The sequence below is a fragment of the Bos indicus x Bos taurus genome, chromosome 14 (genome assembly GCF_003369695.1).
Source record: "Bos indicus x Bos taurus breed Angus x Brahman F1 hybrid chromosome 14, Bos_hybrid_MaternalHap_v2.0, whole genome shotgun sequence".
NCBI classification, from domain to species: Eukaryota; Metazoa; Chordata; class Mammalia; order Artiodactyla; family Bovidae; genus Bos; species Bos indicus x Bos taurus.
The window spans coordinates 17278404-17299373 of NC_040089.1; the positions used below are offsets into that span (position 1 = coordinate 17278404).

Below are 20970 nucleotides of genomic sequence, written 5' to 3' on the forward strand. Positions count from 1 at the left end.
ATAGGGAAACGTAGACATGTTTTTTTCCTCCTCCTCCTCGCTCGGCCTCCCATTTATCCAAACTTGTAATCAGAACTCTTAAAAAAAAATCTCCCCCACCTCTGACTCTTCTGATCTCCTCCCACCCGCAAAAAAAAAAAAAAAAAAAAGAAAGCCTGCACACTACCTACCACCCCCCTCCCGCGCCCCCCTTTGCAATCACAAACCCGGCCAAGTCCCATTAACAACACATTTTTCGGGAGCGGCGGCGGCGGCGGCGGCGGTGGGAAAGTTGGGCTGGAGTGGCCGGTGCCCGGCGTGCGGGGCTCGGGGCCGGCTGCGCCGGGGCGGTGGGGGGGGTGCTCCGCGCCGGGGCGAAGTTTCTTACCTGCGCCGGGGGCTGGGAGCGCGGGGACCCGGGCTGGGAACGCGGAGACGCGGCACAGGGGCGTTCCAAAATGGAACTCTGCTGGCTCCCCCCCCACCCACTCCCCACTCCCCACCGGGCGCCCGGCTCGGGCTCCGTGGGAAAGAGGGGGCCAAGCCAGCCTGCCAGCCAGCCAGCCAGACAGAAGCCCCCGTACGGAGAACAGTGGCCAAAATTTTTTAAAAGGGGGGGAAAAAAAGGAAAAAAAAGGGGGGAAAAAATGTCTCGATCAGTGGGGAATCTACGCCAAAACCCACATGATCTGTAACGTCAGCATGCGTATTTGCATACGATACCACCACCCGAGCTGCCACCCGGGCTCGGGTTCCGCAGAAAGTTACAAAGTGAAATTCAGCTCCCTCCGGAGACGCCGGCGAAATGTCAATTTTCAGGCGGGAGCTAGAGGGGTGGGAGGGGGGGAAGCTAGCCCTCAAGGCGCTGGTTACTAGCCAAGGTTGGGGTGGGGGCCCCGTAAATTAAGTTAAAAGTGTGAGCCCAGTAACGGACTCGGTGGAATTTCTGCTAGGGGAGGAGGGGGAGGCGCGAGCGAGATCATTGAATATTAAGCAGGACCCGGCGAGGCGGCTGCGGCCGAACCCTCCCGGCGCAATACCCATTTTCTTTATTAAAAGTTCAAGGTGTCATTGATGAGCTCAGCAAACTGTTGATCCCGACCACGTGGAGTGGCGGACGGAGGGACTGCGGGGCGCGGCTGCTCCAGCGCAAGCCAGAGGCACCCGGGACCCCGCGTCCCTCCCGCAGCGCAAGGGTGGGGCCGCCGCGCGCCCCGGGGCGCGGCCTGCGCGTTCTCCCGCCTTTGGACTCAAGGAAATAATGACAACTTAAAAAAAAAAAATTTTTTTTTTTTAAGCGAGACACATTTAACTCCTGGAATAGGAACGAGAGCGCTTAGGGTAGGCAGGGTAAGAAAGAGCCCCTACTTATATAACGACTAGAAATTAGAGGACTTTTGCCCAAGAGAGTCTGAGATTTTCGCTTGCGCCAGGTCTGAGGTTGGTTAAACATCCTCAGACTTTTCCCCTAAGCGTCAATAAACAAACAGACGCCCCGGGAGCTGACTTAAAAACTCTTGCCGGGCCAGCGTTCGCTGGGATTCTCAGACTTCCAGAAATGCACACCCCTGCGGCGCTCACAGGCAAGTCCCTCGGAAGCGAGGCGGGTCACTTTCGAAATTGCGACTCCGGCGTTCCTGGCGGGAGGGCATCCCTAAGTGTTGCCTCCCCCTGGATCTCCCCTTGGGCTCCTTAGAGCAAAGGCGAGTCTGGACGTAGCTGCTGTCCACCTACGGCCTCCGCAACCGCGAACTTGCGTTTGGGGCGCGGCGCTGCTGCAACAGTGCTCAGCTAGGGAGCTCTAAGGGATTTGGGATTCAGGAGACGCTCTGGAATCTCACGGAGAGCAACCTGTCTGCGCCTCCGGGTCCTGCCTGGATGGACCCTTTTCCTCTCCGTGGGCGTCTCGACGCGTCAGCATCTCCCAGGTGTGAGCTGAGCGCGAGCGCGCACGAGCCAAGAGGGGTCCAGAGGATGCTGTCTGGGGTTGACTTTTGATGCTCTGAGCGCCGCGAGGAGACAAAGGGAGCCTGAGGCTGGGAGGCCCTGCGGAGTCCCCGCCTGCCCTGAAGATTAGCAGGCTCGGAGCGTCGGGGTTTCCCGGCCAGCCTTTGCTCCAGGGAATTAGAACGAACTCTAGCGGCGGCTTGCGACTCGGCTCCGGGCGCGAGGGCAGCAACAGGTGGCCGGGTGCGACGGAGTGGCTGCAGGCGAGGACCGGGACTGGGGCTGACCGCGTGGCCAAGGCACTGAGTGACCTTTCGGCATTTTCGTTTCCGAGGCTGAGGAGAAGAAAGAAGCCAAAAGGTTTTCCTAGGATCTCCCCAGAGACTCGTTTCTTCAACAGAATCTCCTTCTTTGGGTCCCCAGGAATTTTTGCAATAAAAATAGCTCGTATGCAAAACTTTCTTACTGGCTTGCACCTGTTTGTTCCGTTATTGCTGATGTAGGATTTGCTTGTTAACAGCATAAAATTAGATTCTGGCCTGGGAGTGGGGGGTCTCTTCGCGAGACCCTCTGGCACCTGAGGCTTGAGCTGCCGGGGAGGCAGACTTTTAAAATATTGTGAAGAATTTGCTGAATGACTATGATCCAGGTCATGTCGCATCTTTCTCAAACTCATTTGATACCTACTCTCTAAAATCCTAATCTGTTAGTTGCCATCAAAACCAGAATTTAGGGATGATTTTTTTTTTTTTTCTTCCCTCAAGGGTGTGTCTGAAGAGTGAAAGAAAAAGATGTCCCCAACTCTTAATATTTTTATATTGCTTACTCTTGACTCTTCCAGGTCATCTCACCATTTCCCCACCTTCCCTTGAAAATGACAGCTCTCAACTTGTTTCCATGGAAATTACTGAAACCTTAAGGAAGCTATTCCTGTTTGAGGCTGCACCTCCCTTTTGCTGGTCAACCGCTTAGGAGGGGTTTCTATAAGCCAGGTTCCCTCTGCCCCCGCCCACCCCACCTCCCCACCATTACCTTCTTCTTCTGGCTGGGCCAGTAAGTAATAGGATGCCAGGGTCATGGCTGAGCCAAGCAGGGTAAGCCCTCTGGACTGTCCACTGAGTTTCCATATCTTCAGGGCACTTGGATCTCCTGGGCACTGTGTGGGCCTCTTATGTGCCTCAGTGTCTTTAAATTGTTCAAAGTTTAGCATGGACTCAACCTTTACTATATAAATAAACAGGAGGGGATGAAACAAGGGTGACTTTTGCCTTCAGTGCTGGAATTTGATTTCAGTTTGCTTTATGTGTAGGTGGAATAGGCAGACCCTTATCTGCTATGATTCAGGAGCTTTGGAACCAATAATTATAGGGATAATGTTTACTGAGTGCTTTGTATACATATACCAGTTGCTTCTGAATCTTTTTTTTAACTGAAGTATAGTTGACTTACAATATTGTATTAGTTTCAGGGGTACGGTAATTAATTGTTACAACAACCCTTAGGCAGTGATTTTATCTTGGGTTCCTTTAGACTTTTAGTATTATTGAGGACCCCAAATAGCTTTTGTTAACCTGAGTTTTATACATCTTGACATTTACCATATTAGAAATTGAAAAAATTAAAGCACAGGAATTTACAAACACAGGGCCATCAGAGCAATGACACTGTATGTCATGTAGCCTCTGGGAAACAACTGTATACTTTAGAAACAATCAGAGTGAAAATAGTAAGTAATATTGTACCCCTATAACCAAAACAGATTTGACCTTGAGGACCCCCTGGAAGGGTCTTGGGGGCCTCCAGGATGCCTGGATAAGATTTTGAGAACCACTGTTAAGGTAAGTTATTATTATGTGCATTTTACAGGTGAGGAAGCCAAGGCTCTTAGAAATGTAGTAACGTGTCCAAGGCAAATGGAGGGAGCAAGGATTTACACTAGATTTTTCAGAGGCTAGAGCCAGAGTTCTTAATGATTGTATAATTCTGCCTTTTATTAACGACCTAAGCTCCACCCTCAGCCTAGAACAGCCTCCAGTGCTTCCCAGGACTGCTTTTATTAGCAATTATCTTTCAAGCCTCTATTATGTATCAGCCCTTCTTACACATCATCTTGTTAAATCCTTACAACCAACCTTCCCTGTGGGTATTCTCTCTCCCATTTTACAGATGACAAAACTGCAGTTCAGAGAACTTAAGAAGCTTCTTCAAAGTCACTCAGCCAGTAAGCAGAAGAATCTGGATTCAAATCTTTGTCTGGTGGCTTCAAAACCAAGGAGAGACAGGAGTCTGTCACTGTGATTTATAGAGGCCAAGTAGGGAGGAAACAGCTTCTGTTCATGATTTGATAAGAACTAGGCCAGGTTAAGAAGTCTTAAAAATTTAGAAATGGCAGGAGGAGAAGAAATAAAAAGCAGCATTACCCTTATGGGACCCTAAATCTAATGACAGCAAATCCACACTGGCTTGCAAACTCAAAAGAGATGTGGTGGGGGGTGGGCAAAGATTTGGAATTGAGATGGGGGTTGTGGGGTTACCCCTTCCAGCTATCTAATCCCTGCATTCACTGCTAGATGAGCATTTTTCTAAATGAATGAAAAAAGAAAACAGAGAAACAAGAAAAAGAAAACATCAGCAGTCCAACTGGGCACTGGTTATAATTTTGATATGTATCTTTCCATATGTTACATTTATTTACTCTTTCCATTATGAAACTCTTAAGAGAAATGAAAACAGTTAAATATCAATTTAGCAACTGTAGCATGGAATGGCCACTACTGACACGACTTACAACAAAGCGAGACAGAGTGTGACCTTTTAGAACATTCAGATTGCTTTACTGAATACCTGCGAGTGAAAGGAAGAAAGGAGGCATGCTAGACAGAGGCTGTCTCCTTGCATGTCTGTATCTCCCCACCCCATGGCTTGATATAAAATGTCTCGTGCCCTGAGATCACCCCATGGCATTGGTAGCATTGGAGCTGGGATTTGATGTTTTCAAGTTTACAGCAGGAGCTTGGCTTGGCAGTGACTTGATCCTGCTTGGAGTGGAGAGCTAAAAGTTTACCAAATGGGGAAAACTCAGAGCTTATTTTTTCTTTGATTTTTACAGTCTGGTTTGATCCTAGCATCATCTCTATAAGGAAAGCAGAACTGGCATTATTGTTCCCATTTTATGGAGGGGGTTACTGAGGGTCATAAAGACCACATCATTAGTTCAAGTTCACAAACTAAATTCTGAACCACAATTTAAATCCAGGGCTTGTAACTGCGAAAGTAATGCTATTTCTATGCCCCATCTTCGTCACTTTTTATCATACCAAAAGGGGTCTAAACGTGGCTCCTATCAGATATTGTCTCTCTTTTCTTATAGAACCCTGGAGAATTATTATATCTATTTATGCATTTATTTGGTTGTATCCCCACTAGAATGTAAGCTTCCTATGGCCAGGTACTTTGTTTAGTTCATTGCTGCTGTATCCTTATGTTTAAACCAACATGGCATATCACAGGTGCCCCACAAATGAATGCTGAATGAATGAAGGAAGAATAAATGCACTTCTTGTCAAGGCTTATCCATTTATAGGGAGCCAGTGCTTTTCAAGAGTATCCGCATCTTCTGTTTACCTAGAATGACCTTAGCTAAGCACATGGGTTACCAGGATCAAAGCTTGTGTTTCTGTGGCCCATAGGCTTTGTGTCTGGTGAGACACAGCATGGGTGGTCAGTCCTCATTTGAATCCTCAACGTGAGAAACATTAGCAATAGAAAACCTTGCATCAAATCTTTTGAATCATTCAAGATGACTTACGATAAATTCCTTGATAACTCATTACTGGGTTGAAATATACACATAATTCTAGAGTAAAAACCCCTTGCAGTAAATGAAAATTTCAGGGGGTATGGTCCATGCTCTTCCAAGATGGCTGCAGTCAATCCTTTCCCTCCTTTTATGAAAGACACTTCGCCATTAACAGATAGAGTTTATCTCCCCTCCCCTTGAATCTGGACTAGTCCTGTGATTGCTTTGATGCTATGAAAGTGATATTCTGAGACATATGAGCCCAGGCTTTATGCGTCTGGCATTTTCTGCTTCCTTCATCTTAGAATCCTGCTGCCATGTTGTGAGAAGCCCAAGCTTCAAGGGGAGGCCACGTTGCAGAAAACCAAGATGCCAGGGACAACGGCCCCAGCTGATTTCTGGCTGATTCCCAGTCAGACGTTAGCCATATGAGTGAACCATCTTGGGCATTCCAGACTAATTGACCTCCCACTTGACTGTAGCCCCAGTTGACATCACATGGGGCAGAAGATCCACCCAGCGTAACTCAATCAACCCACAGAATCAAGGGAGATGATAATAAAATAATAGTTGTTTAATACCGCCAATGTTAGTCTATTACATAGCAATAGATAATTGAAATGGGAGGTGTTTTCCGCTTGTTTTCGTTTGCATGTGTGTTTTCGTTTGCATGTGTGTCTGAATATTCCAGCTGCACTTCCCACTGATCTCTGCAGGATGTAGCATTCTGAGATCACAGAGAAAGCCAGACAAGGGATTGGAGGGACTGGTCCATGACGCCTGCGCTGGCCACTCCTCTAAGTGACAACCTTTTCACAAAAGGGTTGTGATATTAGTTGTTTTTCACAAAACAACTGAATTCAGCCTAAGAATAACCCCCCCTTCCCCAGCACATGCACACACACATACACACACACACAAAACACACACACATCCCAGATCCTAAGCAGTTGAATACTCTTAGCACAGATACTCAGTAGGTGCTGGAGTTTAGTTCCTGTTTGGCGTTGCCTGTATCTCCGTTCTTCAGAGCCATGCACTGTGGTCGGGACTCGAGAGGCTGCTGCATGAAGCCACCTTGAAGATGCCCCTTCACTTGGTTTCACTTAGTCTTCACAACTGTCTGAGTAGGAGACTAAGGATCATAGAAGAGTTGGACTTGAACTCAAGTTTGACTATAAATCCTGACTGCTAATCTTGATTGCTTCTCATTACACCTTTGTGTCCTAAATTAGCTCACTTACAAACCATCTTCACAATTTTTGCCCCAGAGGCGTATGTACTACCTGTAAAATTATTTGACATTTTATATTCAAAACTTAAAGGTATGTATTTATTTAATAATGATGATAATAATAAGCTTTTTCTTACAACCGGAAAAGGAAATCCAACACTGATTGTAACAAATGAAAGGTAGCAACAAAAATAATCCACAGAAAGAAAGAGTGCTCTTAAGCTAGCTAGACACTTTCATTTGCAGAAGTTAGAGCCAGAGGATAAAGGTGTAGAAAGGTGTTAACAACAAACCAGTAACTTTTTCTTGAGCTAATTAAAAGGATGGAAAGAGAACTGCAACAAAATAACTTTCTTTCTGAATCAGGACCATTTAATGCTACATCCATGCATCATTTAAAACCATGTCTTCTAATGCTGTCCTCTGAGATTCAGCACTGGATTGCTTGTCACTCCCTAAATTTGCTGTGGTCTTTCCCGTCTTTCTAAGTCATGCACCCTCTTCTTGGAATGCCTTCCCTTCTCCTCTGTGTTTCAAGACTCAGATCAAATGTCATTCCCTTTGGGAAGCTTGCCTGCATTCTTCCCAAGAGAGTTAGTCTTGCCTCCTCTGAAGTAAACAGGATATTTACTGCATTTTCTTTGAATTAGCAATTATTGGCCTGTGTTCCAGTCACTTCTTTCCTACATTCACTTGACTGTAACCCCTTGAGGATGGGTATTTTACCAGCCATCTCTGTGTCCTCATTTCTTGCCTAACATAGAAAGTGGGGTAGTGGTATTCTAAGATACTCTAAGTAGTATTCTAAGATACTCAAGATTCCCAGCCCTGCTTATTCAACTGAGCACTAACTAAGATAACTGCTGTGAAAGAATTTAGAAACCTAATTAAAATATCAAATCAGTTGGCCTTATAATCTGGAAATTATGACGATTTCTGGATAGGCTTTGTATAATCCTATGAGCTCTGTAAAAGCAGAGTTGGTTGAAGAAGAATTCAGAGATATTCACAACGTGAGAAAGGATGATTCTCTGCTGCTGAGGTGGAGAAGTCACATGGCGGGGACCTGAAAGCTACCTCTAGAGTTGAGAGCAGTCCCGGGCTGACAGTCAAGACAACAAGGACCTCAGTCCTGAAACCATTAAGGAACTGAATTCTGCCAATAACCGCTGAGCTTGGAAGACCCAGGATATAGTCTATCCTGGTATGTGTTCCATGGACACTTGAAAAGAATTGTATTCCTCTGTTATTGTGTGGAGTGTTCTATAAATGTTTATTAGATCTTGTTGGTTGATGATGTTGTTGAGTTTTATACCCTTGCTAATTTTTGTCTAGTTGTTTTATAAGTTGAGAAAAGGCTGTTTAAATTTCCAAGGGTGACTGTGAACTTGTCTAGTTCCCCTTTCCATTCTATTAGTTTTTCCCATTCCTTTGTTTGGTACATACACAATTACCCTGTTTGGGGTTTGGCAACCCACTCCAGTAGTTTTGTCTAGAAATTTCCATGGACAGAGGAGCCTGGCAGGCTATAGTACATGGAGTCACAAAGAGTTGGACATGACTGAGCAACTGAGGACCCACAGCTTCTTAAATCTGTGGTTCTACGTTGTTTTATGAAATTTGGGATGTTTGGAGCATTATTTATTTGATAGTCTTCCATCCTTCATCCAATGGAAGTCTGGGCTGCTCACTTGACCTTTGCAGGCACCATTAAGGCTGGGCCACAGTTTTTTCTGTGTTGTTTGACTAGGGTAGAGATACTTTTGTCTTAAAAATTTGTCTTGCTACTCTGCTTCTTTCCTGGTCCTTTGACTAGACAAAGCAGGCTTTGGTTGAATTTCACTGGGATTTTTTTTCCCAGCACTTCTTTGTCCCTGCAGGTTGCTGGTTTTGTCAGCTTCAACTGTGGGGTGTACGAAGCAATAGAAAACCCAGGGAACTCATGACCATGTCATTCCTCAGATCCTGAGATTCCTAATTGGTCTGCTTTCTTCTCTTGACCTTTCAGAGTCTGTAGGTTTGGAAATGGTTTTGCCTGTAATGTCCAGGGATTTTAGTTGTCCTTTGCAGGAGGAATAGGGAAAATTGTGTCTATTCCATCTTTCCAGAAGCAGAATTCCTAAGTGATGGAATTTTAAAGCCATTTTTGTAGGATTACCATGTGTACTTGGGGTCTCTAGGTGAATCTACTGTTACTGCTTTATAGAGGTTGCTCAGCTCCTCTTATGAAGGGAATTAGGTGTTGTGGGGACATCTTGACTGGAAGATTTGCCTTAGATGTACCCTGTATCTTTAAAGGATCTTGATCCATTTCCCTTTTAGAGAAATAAAGGAAACATTTCCATCTGTGCCCCCCCCCCCGCCCCACCTCCACTGACACAGGGTTTCTGAGCTTATCTTCCACATTTGAATCCCATTTCTTTCTTGAAAGTTTGAAGCTTCCTGTGTGACAGATGTGAACAGCACACTGGAGAAGGGGTGAATAGAAGCATCCTGCTGTGTGTCCTTGGGCAATTCATTTAAACTTTCGGAGCCTCAGTTTCTCCATCTCAGATTCAGGAAAGGTGGCGATGGGTCCAATCAAAGTTTTCAAACTTCAACCATTTATCCAGCACCAGCTTGAGTTTGTCGTGTAGGACCACCTGCTTCCTTGTATATGGAATACTTTCCTCCAAATTGACTCACTTTAAAGAGGAAATTTCACATTGCCGTGGAACGTGTGCCCCTTTGGGCAACGTGGCAGGAGAAAGGTCAAGCTAGCTTGGCACAGCCAGGACCAGCATTTAGTCTCAGAGTCCTCTGAGGTCCCAATCCCAACTTGAAGGAGATGGTGGCTGGAGCTTGTCATTTCAACCTGCCACCTCTACCCTAATCCAGATTCTGATAAAACATGTCCTCCTTGCAGGGGTCCAGTTATGCAAAACCTCCAAGCACAGTTGTCATGAACTCTGTGGAGTATGGTGGTAGAGGGGAAACCTGCTTTGTTTCACTTGAAAATTTCCAACCATGTCCCCTCTCACTGCATCCACTTCTAAGATGCTTAATTAAAAATATCTCTTTTATTCTCAAACATTTTGGACCAGGCATTAAACATCATGGCACTGCCTTTCATGCTACTCACCCCCAGCCCATGACAGAATATTGTTTGCCAACATAGTCACTCTTTACATAAAAGTGGATTAAAATTCATCTCTTCTGGAGCACTTGGGAGGAGAACTTCATGACACCTCTTAAAAATATTAATAATTGGAGAACTCCAGGGCATTCAGCACAACTGGGATTTTTTAGCTACCCAGGGCTGGAAACCAGCCAGTCTCTCCCAGACCTTCCCCTGGCATATGACTCTGGGAAGTGCCTAGGTGGGTGACCACCCTTTCGGGAGCCCAGACTTCTCACCAACACTGGATGGCTCCCTGCAGGGCTGGAAAGGCACGCCCCAGACTTGTTTCCCCTTCCAGTTTTTCCACTGCCTGTCTAAAATGCTCCATCACAGTGTTTTGAAATGCCCGAATATGAGGTCAGTATCCCTGCCTTTTCTGTTCATTGCCACATCTTTAAACACTTAGAATTGTGTCTGGCTCTGACATGATGACACTCCGTGAATATTGGTTGAATGAATAAATTCTGTCTTCATTGGACTCTATATTCTATTAGGCAGGGACTATTTCTGTCTTATTGCATCTCCAAGGCTTAATACAATACTGGGCATGTCGTGTGTGGTCAATAACCATCCACTGAACAGAGCTGCTCCTTATACCTTGCTCATTCATTCCTTTGTTGAGTCGTCATGGCCTTGCAGTTGGAGGCAGGATTCAAAATCAGGTTTTGAGCATGGATACAGACTCAGACATCCTCTCCCTGAGGGTTTGTGGCAAGTACTTGAACTCTTTGACCCTCTGTTTCCTTTGTGAATAACAGGGATAATGATCCCCACCCAGCTTCTCCAACCCACAGATGGTTGAGAGGATTAAATTGAAGGCACATTGCACTTAATAATCGGCAGTGATAATTAAGGTTGTCGTTGGTCTAGCTTCTGTTTCTTATGCAGATAGGCATGCCCCTACCACTTGATTGGGTTTTAAGTGGAAGAGTTGACCTGGTGATATGTCAGGGAGAGCTGGAGAGGGCCTGAGCTGTGTATCTAGCGGTGGCCTTCTGTCTATGCCCCCAGGGGTGCTCTGGGTGATTTGAGAGTTACCTGCAGTTTGAAAAAAGCCCATTGGAAATCCTAATCCATCCTTGATGAGACGTGTGCGTGTGTGCATTTTGAGGATGGCATTGCAGGCTGATGAGCAAGGATTAAATGGTCACATATGACTTCAAGAAAGCAATAAATCGATCATAAGATAATAAATGCTGTCTTGTAGATATTATACTCTGTGGGAGTTGTGAGGGGAAATAACAAAAGGACTCTAAATGTAGTTCCTAAATAACCCTCAGTCTTCACCTCCCCATCCCTCCCCACCCCCCCACCACCAGGGCTGGAACAGAGGATAGTGAAGCATAGTGGTTAAGTCCGGGAGCTCCAAACCAGATCTCCTGGAATGGAATTCTGACTCCTTCATGGACAAGTTGTACTGTCTTGGGTTTTCTCTCTTTGCCTCCATCTGAACAATGGAGCTAATTGTGGTAGCTACCATGTAATGTTGATTGTGAGGATGAAATGAAATGATTCTTGTAAACAGCTGACAACAACATCTGGGACATAGTAGATGCCTCATACCTGTCACCCACCATTATTGGATAATCCATAATTATCCAATTGCTTTAACTTTTTCACAGGTGTTATTCTCCAGCTGACTTTTTGGTCCCCTCTCCAATCCATCATGTTCTCCTGACTCTAGTTTGCTGTTGGGTAACCCTGAATATTCATTGGAAGGACTGATGCTGAAGCTCTAATAATTTGGCCACCTGGTGTAAAGTACCGACTTATTGGAAAAGACGCTGATGCTCAGAAAGATTGGGGGCAGGAGGAGAAGGGGACGACAGAAGATGAGATGGTTGGATGACATCACTGACTCAATGGACATGAGTTTGAGCAAACTGGGAGATAGTGAAGGACAGGGAACCCTGGCATGCTGTAGTCCATGGAATTGCAGAGTCAGACACGACTGAGTGATTGAACAATAGATGTGGACCTAGATCTCACCTAGTCCTGCCATGATGTTGTAGCAGGAGGATGACCTCAGCCCCAGGAATATTTCCTGATGATCTCTGACTTCTATTTATACACCCCAGCACTGGGCTTGCTCAGAGTATGCTAGCATTATACATCTGTGATGCTACCAGCTTGTCAGTCACCTGGACTCTGAAATCATCCTCTGCTGTTACCATAAAACATCTCAGAATGATAGAATGTTGGAACTGATGTCAAACCCACAAAAACCTCTTAAGTCTTACAGACAGAAGTAGTCATGACCATGACCAATGTAGGAAAGATTGGCAAAGCCCAATGTTTGTAAGCCCTTCCTAGTTTTCAAAGCACCACTCCAGAACCCCCTTCCCAGCTCTTTCCTTCTCTTCCTTTCACTGTTCTCCTTTGCTCACTCTCAGTAAAAGCCTTCTAATCAGTCTTCCTCCTTATATTTTTGAGCCTCTGTAATCCAATCTCTAGAGCAAGGATTGGCAAAAGTTTTCTCTCAAAGGCCAGAGTAAATATCTTTGCAGCACTTCGGTTTCCGTTTCAGCTGTTGAATGATGCTGTTGGAGCATGGCAACATCTATAGGAGATCTGTAAATGAATGGGGTTGACCATGTCTCAATAAAACTTTATTTATTGGTGCTAAAATGTAAATTTCATAAGATTTTCATGTGTCATGAATTATTACTACTATTCTTTTGTTTTTGTTTTCAAACTAACTTAAAAATGTTAAAACTACTCATTGCTTGTGGACAGCACAAAGTAGGAGTCAGGCTGAGGTTGGGTCCAGGGACCATCACTGGCCCAGCCAGGCTCTAGAATGGTTTTCCAGAAATGCACCACAACTCTTATGATGGCTGCTGCTGCTGCGAAGCCATCTGCTGAGAGGTGAGAGGCAGCAGGCACTGAGCTAAGACTTCCTCCTGGGATGCACCTAAACCTCACACGCTGACCCAGAGGCACTGTTTGCCTCCTTACTGAGAAGCAGAGGGCTGCCTCAGGGCACCCCACCAGGAAGTGGGAGCGCCCGGATTTGAAGTGGGTGGTCTGAGCCTGCTCTCTCATCTGCAACGCTGCACCCACCGCCTTTGCCTTGAGATGAACCACCCGTGTCTTCTCACTGCCCCTGGAAGCTACCCCACGGGGTCCTTCCCACCATCCCTGGAGGCACCAGATCTTTCGATCCCCTGATGCTTCCAGCTCTCCCCTCCCCACAAGGTCTCTGCTCCCTAGCCATTTTGCTTGTCTTCCGCTTCCTTGAACTCTCCAAGTTTATTTCTGGTTCAGGATTCTCACCTGCAATGCTCCTCCCTCCTCGCCTGGCCAGGCAAGTGCCTGTGGGTCTGAGCTTGTGTGACTGTCTTGGAAAGGCCTCATATAAGCCCTGTGATAGTCTCTCTCCCAGAGCCACTCCGTCTTGCTGCAGTATTTCTGACAACAGGCAGCTGGCTGCATAGCTCTCTATTGATTTCATGCCCATCTTCCCACCAGCCAGTAATCCCACAGTGCATGATGGGAAAGCACAGCTCCTGGACACACCTTGCTTACATGTTTTTTTTTCTTTTTAAGTGGCTCATGTGTCCGTGCTCAGTTGCTTCAGTAATGTCCAACTTTTTGTGATGCTATGGACTGTAGCCCGCCAGGCTCCTCTGTCCATGGAATTATCCAAGTAAGAATACTGGAGTGGGTTGCCATGCCCTCCCCCAGGGAATCTTCCCAACCCAGGGCTTGAACCCTCATCTCTTATGTCTTCTGCATTGGCAGGCAGATTCTTTACCACTGCTACTACTGCTGCTAAGTTGCTTCAGGTGTGTCCAACTCTGTGCGACCCCATAGACAGCAGCCCACCAGACTCCCCCGTGCCTGGGATTCTCCAGGCAAGAACACTGGAGCGGGTTGCCATTTCCTTCTCCAATGCATGAAAGTGAAAAGTGAAAGTGAAGTCGCTCAGTTGTGTCCAACTCTTAGCGACCCCATGGACTGCAGCCCACTAGGCTCCTCTGTCCATTGAGTTTGCCAGGCAAGAAGTACCACCTAAGGTGGCTCAGGTGGCAAAGAATCTGCCTGCCAGTATAGGATACTGGCATATCCTATAAAGTATAGGTTTGAACTCTGGATTGGAAAGATCTCCTGGAGGAGGGCATGGCAACCCACTCTAGTTTTCTTGCCTGGAGAATCCCATGGACAGAGGAGCCTGGCAGGCTACAGTTCTGATGGGCTACACTCCATGGAGTCACAAAGAGTTATACACAACTGATTGGCTTTCACTTTTCTTTTAGAACACTTTGCTATATAGCTTCCAATTTTTAACAATGTCACATGAATTCCCATGGTCATTACCTTTATTTTTTTAAATGATTTACATTTTAAAGAAAGCGTTAGTTTTGAGGTGCTGATTTTTATTTGTTTATTTTATTTTTTGACTGCACAGCTTGTGGGATCTTAGTTCCCTGACTGGGGATTGAACCTCCACTGCCTGTAGTGAAAGCTTGAGGTCTTAACCACTGGACAGCCAGCAAAGTCCCTTATACGTAGTTCTGAGCCCAGACTCCAGGGCCTAGCCCAGAGAAAGTGTTCTACAAATATCTGGAGAAGTAAGAATCAAATACATTTTGCTCTTAGTCTTGTCAACACCCCTGGCAAGAGAGTTAGTACTCTCTCTTCACCATCCCCCTTATAATGGAGGAAACCTGGATTCAGAAACATCCAGTAGCTTTTCCAAGGTGGCAGAAACAATGATCAAATTCAAGGTCTCTGCTGCTGTGTCCAGGGACTTTTTTTTTAATGAACTGTGAACGTTCCCTTATGATTATTCATATATGTGTGAATATTTATATAGATAGATTTATTTCGGTATAGCTGCCCACATTCAGATGATAAATATAATGAGATAGAGCAAAAATTCCATGTTGCACTTCTGTCTCCCTAGCATCTAGGTTGATTGAAATCAACGAATTTCCTCTCCATTTCCTCTAGCTCCTGCTAGAGGTCATCCATGCATATCTGAGAAAACACCTGTATTTATTCTCCTCTCCTCCCTCTGACATAAGTGGAGGCATAACATACAAGCTGGTCTTACTTTTTGTCACTTAGCAGTATGCTGCGGAGATTTATATCCTATACATGCCTACATATCTCTTCCGTATCCCTGCAGACACAGCTCACTTTAAATACTTTTTTATGCTTGGTGAGTATTTTACCATCTGCGTATTCCACAATTTATTTAACCATTCCTCAATGATAGACATTTGGGTTGCTTCCAAGTGGGCTTCCCTGGTGGCCCAGATTGTGAAGAATCCACCTGCAATGCAGGAGACCTGGGTTCAATCCCTGGGTTGGGAAGATCCCCTGGAAAAGGGAATGGTTACCCACGTCACTATTATTGCCTGGAGAATTCCATGGATAGAGGAGCCTGGTGGGCTACAGTCCATGGAGTGGCAAAGAGTTGGACATGACTGAGCAACTATTTTTTTATAGTCCACAATTTATTTAACCATTCCACAGTGATAGACATTTGGGTTACTTCCAAGTTTTTGCCGTTACAAATACTGAGTAACTTTGTAAATATGTCCATTCCCACATGTGCAAGTATATCTGAAGGATGAAATTCTAGAAGTGGAACTCCTGGGATAAAAGGTATGCTGCAGTTTTTAAAAAGTCTGTCTTTTCAGTGCTTTAGTCGAAATGTACAGAAATGCCTCAGATGATGGAAATATTTGGGTAATATGCTATTTTTTGATTACTTTTTAATTTTTAAGATTAGATATTTCATTTTCAATTCTTGATCAAACTTAAAAAAAAAATACATTCATAATCTTTACTGTCATGGAAAGGATAAAAGCCCTGTTAATCTCTTTGACCACTGTGAATTTCCAGGGTCTGATATTGATCTTTCTGAATGTCAGAAATCATTGTCTGGTCAGCGATTGGGGTGAATATGGATAACTTTCGCACATAATCAGGGAATTATCATTTAAATAAATCCTTCATATAAAAATGAATAAATAAAATTTTAAAGTCTGTCTGTTTAGAAAGCATGATACGTCATTTCTAAGGTTCACATTGACCATGACTATGACCATGATTGGCCCATGGTGCTGCTGGGTCAGTGTCCCGAGGCGACCTAATGGTGAAGAACTCCCTTTGCAGGAGGACATGAGAATCAGCCCAGTGTATTCTTCCTCCAACATTTACCCTCCATTCTGGCTGCTTAATCCTCCCACTCACACATGTGACCCAGGAAAAGGTACTCTGACCTTTCTGAGTCTCGGGATCGTCACCTGGAAAATTTGGCTAATAATTGTGCCCAACTCTCAGAGTGTTTGAGGGGATTAAACAAACCAATCTATGGATCACAGTAAGTATACCATGTGTGTGCTTGTGTGTGTGTGTGTGTGTGTGTGTGTGTGTGTGCACATGCACCTGTGTGTGCTCGGTCACTCAGTTGTGTCCTATTCTTTGCGACCCCATGGATTGTAGCCCACCAGGCTCCTCTGTCCACGGAATCCTCCAGGCAAGAATACTGGAGTGGCTTGCCATTTCCTTCTCCAGGGGATCCTCTTGACCCAGGAGAACTCGTATCTCCTGTGTTAGCAGCGGATTCTTTACCATTTTACCACCTGGGATGCCCTAAGTACATGATACATGGAAGCTATTATTACTGTTAACTTTGGGGTCACAAAACCCTAAGGGACTGGAAACGGAAGGGTAAAGCAATGGGTTTGGAAAGGGGCACAGCAATTGTGGTCCTAGCAGACTATGGGTCAGCTTAAGGCCACCTGGTGCCAGGGCTGGGGTTGAGAAGCTGATGCAACCACTCCACAGGATAACCTTTGTCTGTTTCCCAGCTTAGCCAGAGCCAGTTTGGTTAATGGTTAGGTGAGTGGCATTTGCAATGTGGTGAGCATGGAGGGCCTTCCTGCGTACTTGGGACTAGGTATAGCCAATGGGAACACCCTCTAAGAACAGCCTTGTGGCTGCCAAGGCTGGGGGAGGGAAGGATTGGGAGTTGGCGATTAGCAGATGCAAACTATTATATACAGGTTGGATAAGCAATAAAGTCCAACATCTGACATGCATGTGTATGTGCTAAATCAGGACTATATTCAGTATCTATGATAAACCCATAATGGAAAATAATATAAAATATATATATATGTATAATTAAATTACTTAGCTGTACAGCAGAAATTAACACAGCATTTTAAATCAATTATACTTCAATAAAAAAAAATCCTCTCCAAGTGAAGGCTTCTAAGGTGGTTATATTTGCTCATTGCCTGGCTCTTGTGCGTGGACAAGTGTGTGGGCCACACCCAAACGACTACATATATGGAACATTTTGAGTAGGCACAAGCTTTAGAGTTGGGCAGCCCTGGGGTCTAGTTCTGCTTCTCTCCTCCCTCCAACCCAACTACCATCCATGTGGGAGATAAAATAAGGACAATGAAAAGCATAAGCTCTGGGTTCAAATCCTCTCTGTGCTGACCCATCAGTAGAACCTGAGACAAACTGTTGGATGCCCCTGGGCCTCAGTTTCCCCACCTGTAAAATGGGGATGATAATCACACGGATCTGTGTGGCTCTCTTGAGGCTGCAGTGAGATAAATGCAACTCAAGTCCTTACCCCAGGGCCTGCAAATACACTTGAAGAAATTGTAGCCACTAGTTTCTAAGCATATTTTATTGACCACTAATTGTTCTCAGTCCCTTTCCTCTGTAACCACGTCTGAGGATAAAGGCAGAGAAACTTCCGAGCTGTGTACGGTCACCACGCCAGTCTCCTGGGCTGACCCCGAGATGTTTCAATTCGCCCATCTGAGTCATGTGAGCAGAAGACAAAATCCTTGGCGCTGTTTGTGGAGTTTAACCGTCAAGATGTCAGCCACGTCTCAGCTGCTGCTCTCCCCTTCTTGGCTTCAGAATATCCGATCTAACGACTTGGCCTGGAATCCTCAGATTTCGCTGTGAGAGTGAAATTTGCAGGCTTTTCCCAGTGGAGCTCTTGCTGGAGATGTTTGCAGGCCAGGAAAATTCTTTCTTCTCTAATGCGAGGCAGATGCCACTTACCTAAAGGATGATGTGATGAGAGAGACACTGTGGTCGGGTTTCTGGGATCTACTCTGTATGCAGAGTGGCTGGGGACATCTGGCCATTCTGCCAGGGTCTCAGTTTAATGTGTGGCCCTGAGTGTCTGTAGTCCGTGGATGTCTGCACAGAGCCTGAGGGTGCTCCGGCGAGGAGGGAGGGTTCTCCTCTTTCTCACCCAGACCTCTGAGGAAAAAGGGAGGGATGGGCAAACCTGAGGCATCCTTCGCTCCACCTGGTACTAGGGGTGGATGGGGCACAGGGCCAACTCTGATGCTTTACTCCAAGGCAGAACTTCCGGTCCATCCACCAAAGCAATGACATTGTGACTGGTGGCAGTTGGCTTTACCTAGGTGACCCTGTAACTCTCACTAGCCCTGCCTAATTCACCCCGGGAGAGGCATTGTAGCACTGGGGGAGCTGAGGCAGGTTCAGAGTCTGAATGACTTGGGCTTGAATCCTGGCCCTATCCCTATCTGTCACACAGATAAAACTGTGCGACACTGGGCAAGGTACTTAACCTCTCTGAGTCTCAGTTTTCTCCTCTGCAAAGTGGGGATAATAATATCCACTTTGTAGGTCTGTGTGAAGATCAGAGTGAAATGACATGCGAATGGTGTAAATGCAAATAATTCAAGAAATGGAAATGGTTTTTTAAAAATATCTCATGGGATCCTTTAAAGTTGTGACACAAACAAGAAAATCAGCTGAGTGGTTGAGAAGGACAAAAATTGTGATAGGAATAAACTGAAAGCCGTTGACCAAACTGTGTTATGTATCTGAGGTTAACTATTAATTCTCTGCTTTCCTGAACATTGTGCATGTGCTAAGTTGCTTCAGTCGTGTCTGACTCTTTGCAACCCCATGGACTGTGGCCCACCAGGCTCCTCTGTCCATGGGAATTCTCCAGGCAAGAACAGGAGCCATGCCCTCCTCCAGGGGACCTTCCCAACCAGGGATTGAACCCATTTCTCTTCTCTCTCCTGTACTGGCAGGTGAGTTCTTTACCACTGAGCCACCTGTGAAGTTCCTGAACCCTGACGAAGCTCATATCCAGGGGATGCCAAAGTAAAATCCATTGTCCTTTTTCTGCTTCTTTACCCTCTTTGCTGTCTCCAAGCTATTCTGGGCCATCCACTGATCCACTTCCACAAGATACATTGATCTCTGCTGATTCATGCTGAAACGGTTATTTTCTTGTACCAGAGCTAATGAAAGAATGATCGAGAATTCTTGATCTCCCTGTCTCATAATTCCAAACTTTAAAGAACAGAGCCTTCTCCAACTCCTATCTGCAGCAGCTGCTTATGTTCCTATCAGCAACTGCACAGATCCAATCAAATGCTGGATGCATGAACGTCCATTCTCCAAAGTCCCTGCTCCAGTGCTCAGGGGATGCTTCCAGAGCACATAAACAACCCCAGCCCTTTAATCTTGAAATAATTATAGACTCACAGGAAGTTGTAGTGATAATACTGAGAGGACCTTGTCCCCTTCACTCAATTTCAGTGATTACATCTTACTTACCTACAGCGACCAGGAAATTGACATTGTGTGTCAGCGTACAGTGTGTGTGTATTGCTATTCATTGTTTATCACAAGTAGATTTGTGTATGCACCACCACAATCAAGATGTAAGACTGTTCCATCAACACAGTGGTCTCTCCCTCGCTTCCCCTTTGTAATAACCCCCACCCCTGTCCCAACCATCCCTGACCTCTGCAATCACATGGAATCCATTTTCCAAACTGATGTACCTTGGAGAATGAAAGGGGATGCCATCAATTATTATGCCAGGTCAGCAGATGTATGCCGGGATGTTTAGTCCCCTAATTAAATGAATTATTTCTGGGCTTTCCTGGTGGTCCAGTGGTTAAGCATCCACCTGCCAGTGCAGGGGACACAGGTTCGATTCCTGGTTGGGGAAGATCTCACACGCTGAGGAGCAGCTAAGCTCATGGGACACCACTACTGAGCCCATGTGCTGCAACTACTGAAACCTGCTTGCCTAGAGCCCGTGCTCTGCCACAAGAGAAGCCACTGCAGTGAGAAGCCCACACACCACAACGAAAAGTAGCCCTCACTTGCCACAACTAGAGAAAGCCCACATGTAGCAATGAAGACCCAGTGCAGCCAATAAATAAAATTTAAAATGTATTATTCCTGTGTGTGTGTGCATGGTTGGGGGTGTGTAGGGAGTGAAACGGGCTTCCCTGGTGGCTCCACAGTAAAGAATCTGCCTGCAATGCAGGAGTTGCAGGTTCCATCCCTGGGTCAGGAAGATCCCTTGGAGGATGTCATGGCAACCCACTCCAGTATTCTTGCCTGGAGAATCCCATGGGTCCTGGTCAGTCCATAGGTCCAGAGGAGCCTGGTGCGTCCATAGTGTCGCTAAGAGTTGGACACAACTGAAGCGACTTAGTATGCACACACACAGGGAGTGAAGCGCTTCCTGAAGCTTTTAAGCTGTATGATGGTAAATCACCCTCCAAGAACCGCCTGTGAGCTTTTGGCCCGTGGGAGTGTCTGGCTCTCCAGTGTGTGTGGCAGCATCTAAGTATTCTGCAGTCATGCCCACTGCCGGACGGACTAGCTTCTGCCCCCTGTAGAGCTGCCAGGAGGGTGGCTTTAAAGATATTTTTTGGTTTGCTTTCTTGTTGTTTTGCATCTACCTCAAGCCACCGCACTCTGCCATCCGCTCCCCTAGAAATCACCTAAGTCACCATGACTCTTCCTTTCTACTGCCTGCCCTGGAGAGGTCAGAGGTTCCCAGATCCTGGCCCA

The 20970-nt window shown here is 45.8% G+C and overlaps 1 protein-coding gene and 1 long non-coding RNA gene across 2 annotated transcripts in view; one reads left to right on the forward strand and one right to left on the reverse strand.

The window, feature by feature from the left end:
* ZHX2 (zinc fingers and homeoboxes 2) overlaps positions 1 to 848 on the reverse strand; it is a 179944-nt gene extending 179096 nt beyond the window's left edge. Inside the window, exon 1 of the mRNA XM_027560933.1 lies at positions 368 to 848. The gene's annotated coding sequence lies outside the window, so the exon portion shown is untranslated. The remainder of the gene's footprint in view (positions 1 to 367) is intronic.
* A 15410-nt stretch (positions 849 to 16258) lies between these two features.
* Positions 16259 to 18945, forward strand: LOC113903941. The gene is made up of 2 exons (XR_003514355.1): positions 16259 to 16456; positions 17806 to 18945. It is a non-coding gene; the product is annotated as an uncharacterized LOC113903941 (long non-coding RNA).
* Positions 18946 to 20970: the final 2025 nt, after the last annotated feature.